At 40.0% G+C, this 5,901-nt stretch overlaps 1 pseudogene; it reads right to left on the reverse strand.

The window, feature by feature from the left end:
* Positions 1-1,031: 1,031 nt before the first annotated feature.
* Positions 1,032-2,161, reverse strand: LOC118660154 (annotated as a pseudogene).
* Between the last annotated feature and the right edge of the window lie 3,740 nt (positions 2,162-5,901).

Genomic DNA, 5,901 nt, shown 5'->3' on the forward strand with positions numbered 1-5,901 from the left:
TTAGCTAAGTCATCTCACCACTCCATATTAACCTCTTCGGCAGGACTCAGAACAACTCTACATCAACTCTCTTTTTGGCCCACATCCTGTCCACAGGAAAGGTAGACACACGTTTGGCTCTCTGTTGATAGGCCACAGTTGATTCCTAATAAAGGCCCTCTGCTCTGCTGACACAGTCTCCTTTATCAATTCTCTCACCTTTAGCTCTGTCGGAACTGGGGTCATGTGTCAAGCTACCCAAATGGTTTCTTTGAAGTTCCTGTCACTAGGTAAACCCTTCCACCTGTTTCTCCCCCCCCCCTCCCCGGGGGGAGCAGAAATTAAAACTCTCAGCAAATTGATAGCTCTTCAATGAAGTCTTCTCTTCAGTCTCCGACTCTGGCCTCTTCAACCTCAACCCTTTTAAATCCTGAAGACAGGTATGGGAAATGGTTTGAAATTTGGTGTTGAAACCTCTACTTGGCACACCCTGCCTAGATGATCAAGTGGTCAGGCCTCAAACTGAGATAGTTACCTTTTAATGTTTTGATATAATCCTACTTTATGCGTATTAGTTAGGTTTTGTTGCATCACAATATTACCACAAACTTAGTGGCTTAACACATCACGCATTTATTATCACAGTTTCTGTGAATGAAGTGACTGAGCATGGCTTAACTAAGTCCTCTCTTCAGAGTCTTACAAGGCTGCAGTCAGGGTTGTTAGCTGGGGCTGCATTCTCATCTGAGACTTGACTGGTCAAGGATCCACTTCCTAGCTCGTGCGGTGCTGGCAGCATTCAGTTCCTTGTGAGTGGGTGGACTGAGGGCCCAAGTTCTTGCTGGTTGTTAGCTGGGGGCTGCCCTCAGTCCTTTGCCCTGTGGACTTTTCCAATATGGCCACTTGCTTCCTCAAAACCAGCGAGGGAGAGACAGGCATTATAATTTTATGTAACATAATTACACACATGTAATTTATGTACACCCAATCATTGCTGTACTGAAGTTATTAGAAATAAGTCAAAAGTCTCACCCCTACTCAAGATGAGGGAATTATACAATAATGAGACTATCAAGAGGTGAGGATGATGGGGGCCTCTTCAGCTCAGCAAATTTGCAAGCAATTATGAGTTGTGTGACAATCCAGCACAGGGGCATGTCGAGCAATGACCTGGCCTGGATGGCTCAGGATAATTACCTGAGCTGTAAAGCCAGGTGGGTCATTTTTGCTGTCACCAGCCACACTGCCACAGAGAACATCTTTGACAGACATGTTCTTGACATTGAAGCCCACATTGTCCCCAGGAAGAGTTTCACTCAAAGCTTCATGGTGCATTTAATAGACTTCAGTTGTAATATTGACTGGAGCAAAGGTGACCACCATGCTGGGTTTGAGAACACCAGTTTCCACGTGGTGCCCACAGGGACAGTACCAATACTGCCAGTTTTGTAGACATCTTGGAGGGGCAGACACAGGGGCTTGTCAGTTGGACGACTTGGTGGCAGGATGCAATCCAGAGCTTCAAGCATTGTGTTTCCACTGTCATTGCCATATTTTTGGGTGACCTCCCATCCCTTGAACCAAGGCTTATTGGTACTTGGCTCCAGCATGTTGTCACCATTCCAACCAGAAATTGGCACAAAGGCTACTGTGTCAGGGTTGTAGCCAATTTTCTTAACAATTTCCTCGTATCTTTTCTGGCTGTAGGTTGGCTCAGTGGAATCCATTTTGTTAGCACCAACAATCAGCAATTTCAAACCCAGTGTGTAAGCCAGAAGGGCATGCTCATGGTTCTGTCCATTCTTAGAGATACCTGCTTCAAAATCACCTGCAGCAACAATCAGGACAGCACAGTCAGCCCGAGATGTGCCTGAAATCATGTTTTTGAAGTTTCTATGTCCTGGGGCATCAGTGATGGTCACATAATACTTGCTGGTCTCGAATTTCCACAGGGAGATATCAATGGAGATGCCACGCTCACATTCAGCTTTCAGTTTATCCAAGACCTAGGCATCCTTGCAGGAGCCCTTCCCCATCTCAGCAGTCTCCTTCTCAAAATTTTCAATGGTTCTTTTCAATGGTTGATCCCACCGCATTTGTAGATCAGATGGCCAGTGGTAGACTTGCCAGAAGCTCTGTGTCCAATGACTTCAATGTTGATGTGAGTCTTTTCCTTTCCCATTTTGGGTTTGATTTAGTGGTGGTTTTCAGGACACCTGTGTTCTGGTGACAAACCCCATTGGAAAAAGAATGTCCAGCAGGACTACGGCGCTTATATACGGCTCTGCCCCACCCTCCAGAACAGGGCGGAGCCAGCATGCCACAGACTTTTCCAGTTTACCCCTCGCAACCTCCACCCGCCCACTTTTTAGTTCTCCTCTATGACGACCCATCTTCATTACTGCCTCTTCATTTTTATTACCTGTCACTGCCAGCAAATTGGGAGCTCCCTTTCATCTCCTATCACCAGATATGTGTACTTTGGGTGGCATATTGGCAATATGTGTTGACAAATAAGTGAATCTTGCATTTATTTTTTATAATGTGTCCTTCCTCTACATCATCACTCATGTATACTTCTCTCCCCTCTTTACCACTTTCTGCTCTACAAGGCCTAAGCATTTTATAGCTGGAAGGAATCTTAGAAATGAAGCATCCAGCATTTTTCAAGGTGCAGACTATGAAGTTTCCTAGACTCTACAAGTACATTAGAGTACTTATTAAAAATGTATATTCCTGGGTGCCAACCCAGATCTACTGAATCAGAATCAAATGGATAGGGGTAATGAACAGTTCTTATTGACAATCTCCTAGGCTATTCTCATGCAAATTAACGTCCTAGTTTACTGTAGCACAATTCCTCAATTTAGAAATAGAACAAAAAGGAGTCCTTAGGACCTGAGGACTCCTTTAATATTATCAAATTAACTAATTTGATAATATTTGAGATTGTGACAAAGTTAATGTATTTTTAAATTTCTCTCTTTCTGATTTTGTGATATTTAAGGGCACATGTGAGTAGCAATGTTCATATTTTTAGCATCAAATTAACTTTCTAGAGAATGTGTTAGATTATTTAGATTAGTACAGCGGTTCTCAACCTGTGGGTCGCGACCCCTTTGAGGGGGTCGTCTAAGACCATCGGAAAACACATATATAATTACATGTTGTTTTTGTGATTAACCACTATGCTTTAATTATGTTTAATTTGTAACAATGAAAATACATCCTGCATACCAGATATTTACATTACGATTCATAACAGTAGCAAAATTACAGTTATGAAGTAGCAACGAAAATAATTTTATGGTTGGGGGTCACCACAACATGAGGAACTGTATTAAAGGGTCGCGGCATTAGGAAGATTGAGAATCACTGGATTAGTAGCATGACACTGACTTGCACTATAGACACGACGTCCTTGACTCTGCATGGGAAGCTGGCCTGTTCTCAGTTGGGTATGGTACAAATGAGAAACACTGATGACCATTCAGTAATGTTTACTGGGCCAGGTAATAAGAATAAATCCAGTTTATGCTTTTAGGTTCTATAATTGGGTCTAGCATCGTTTTCTCAGTGTGCATCTCACGGGACTTTCTATGGTTTTCTTTGGTTTTGTATTTGTGTGTCTTGTTAGTGAGCGCAGTGGTAGAGCTGGGGAACTATTAGATTATACCACGAAGGTTTCTTTAAATATGATGCCTTTTTAGTTCATTTTGAAAGGACTTCAGTAATTTTCTCTTTTAGGGTAAAGTACTTCTGCCCACCTTAGAGAGCCTGACTGTAAGCAGAATGAAGTGCACATATGAACTGTGATATCTATGTTTAGTTGTCATATATTTTTTCTCTTCCTGTCCTGTCTTTAATCCTTCTCCTTCTTTCTCTTTTCTCCTTTTCCAACCCCTTCCCTTTTCTTCTTCCCTCTGACACATGTATACACAATTAAGGAGCAAAAGAAACAAATTATTATCACTCTCAAATTGTTAACAAAACTCAGATGTGTTTCTAATTTAAGAGCAAATTACAGTTCTATTTTTAATTTTTCCATACACAGCTGCATACCATGTTATTCACAAATTTCCCTTTGCCAAAGATACTATTAAACGTCCATTTTTTCAAAAATCTAAGAACAGAATACATTTCCCCTTGAATACTGCCTTCAAGATCACAAATAGTCTTTTACTTGTTCTTTTCAAGAATTCTGAAGCGTTCTTTTAAAGATGTTACTGTATGTGTATAAATGGAACTGAAAGAACTGAACTATGTTCTTCCACAGCACTCAGAGGTGCCACGCCAAGTCCAAGCCCATGCGGACTTGCTTTTTGTTACATGTGCTTTACTTCTATACTGAACAGATTCACCCCATCACTGACTGCTGCCCTCCATATGGTCTGGCTATTGTCTCTTTATAATCAACTAAAAACATTACTTAGAAGTAGGGAACCTGAAGAAACTTTGAGTAATATCCTCTGGTCAATCACTTCCTCATAGACCTGCGACTCACATGGGTTGAATAACTTGCTTTTGCCTACAAATCTAGGCCACGACTAGAATCCAGTGCTCATGATGGTGTATTCTTATCTATCCCTATCATGCTTTTTTGGTCATTCCAACATAAGTCTATATAGCATGGTGCTTTTGATATAAGCTTTGAGGGTTCAAACCAGAGATAAGATATTTTAAATGGGATTCTGATATTCATTAAACATTATCACAAGCTTTTAAGGCTTGTTCTTAAAGAAGAGTTTGGATAATAATATCCTTTTTTAAAACCTGTGGCTTAATTTGGAGGCTGATATACTGACATAAATTTCCATAGACTCATTAGAAAAATGATTTCTATTCATATTTTCTCCTACTTTCTTTTTTTAAACCAAGTTTTAGGTCATTGTTTCCTGATTGTCAAGAACAAGATTTTAAAATTCCTGAATTAAGTATTATTGTCACTATCTTATAGGTAAGAAAACTCTTAAGAAGAGTTTTTGAACTTGTTGCAAACATTTGTAAACATGATGAAACATGTGAAAATAAGCAAGACACTAAACCTTCCTGTCAGGTTTCTAAAACGTATGAAGTAGGGACAACAGTCACCCCACAGAGCTGTGGAGATGGACAAATAAAATAATGTATATGAAGTTAACACTGGATATGAGATTGCATCATAAAAATATTGTTGTATATTTTTTAAAGTTCTAATTTAAAATATGGATGGGGAAGGGTGTCTTCGGAGAATTTTAAGTATACCTTGATGCCAGCTTTCAGGGGTCTTTTGAGTGGGTTCCTAAAGGAGCTATATAAATGAATGAAGCTGCGGGTGGGCCTTTACTCCTGCCAGGGGCCATACTCATCTTTTCTAAAGTTTTCGCTCATAAATTCAATTGAGCAAACGTTCGTGGACCGGGACTTCCTGAGAATTCCTGAGGTTTGATATGAAGCAAAACGTACCATGCTGATAGTTTATACCTTCAGACTGCTGGCATACCGGCATCCCAGTCTATGGTAAGAGTGTGTTTAGGAATATCAATCACATGACTTCACTATTCACCAGGCCAGGCTACAGGGAGTTTCCTCTACATTTAAGAACTATTTTTATGCGCAGATCTCCTAAGATAAAGAACTCTATAAACTAAATAAAACAAAAAAAAATCTGAAAGAACTATTAATCTTTTGAGAAGAAATGATATAACTCCAAAGAAGTGTTAGGCTGTCTTTATGGATGGATTTGGGGCAATTCTGGTGTCAACAACTGCAATATTATTGCATTCATTTCATAAATACATATAGTGAAACATCCTTCCCAACACCAAGTATTATCTGAATCATTTCTCAGGCTACTTACAATAGCTCCGTAAACAATATACTCTATGTCCATTACAATGGGATGAAATGGCTAATAATGCAGGAAGCTTTTGATGAGATTTT

The sequence above is a fragment of the Myotis myotis genome, unplaced genomic scaffold (assembly GCF_014108235.1).
Source record: "Myotis myotis isolate mMyoMyo1 unplaced genomic scaffold, mMyoMyo1.p scaffold_m19_p_7, whole genome shotgun sequence".
Classification (NCBI taxonomy): domain Eukaryota; kingdom Metazoa; phylum Chordata; class Mammalia; order Chiroptera; family Vespertilionidae; genus Myotis; species Myotis myotis.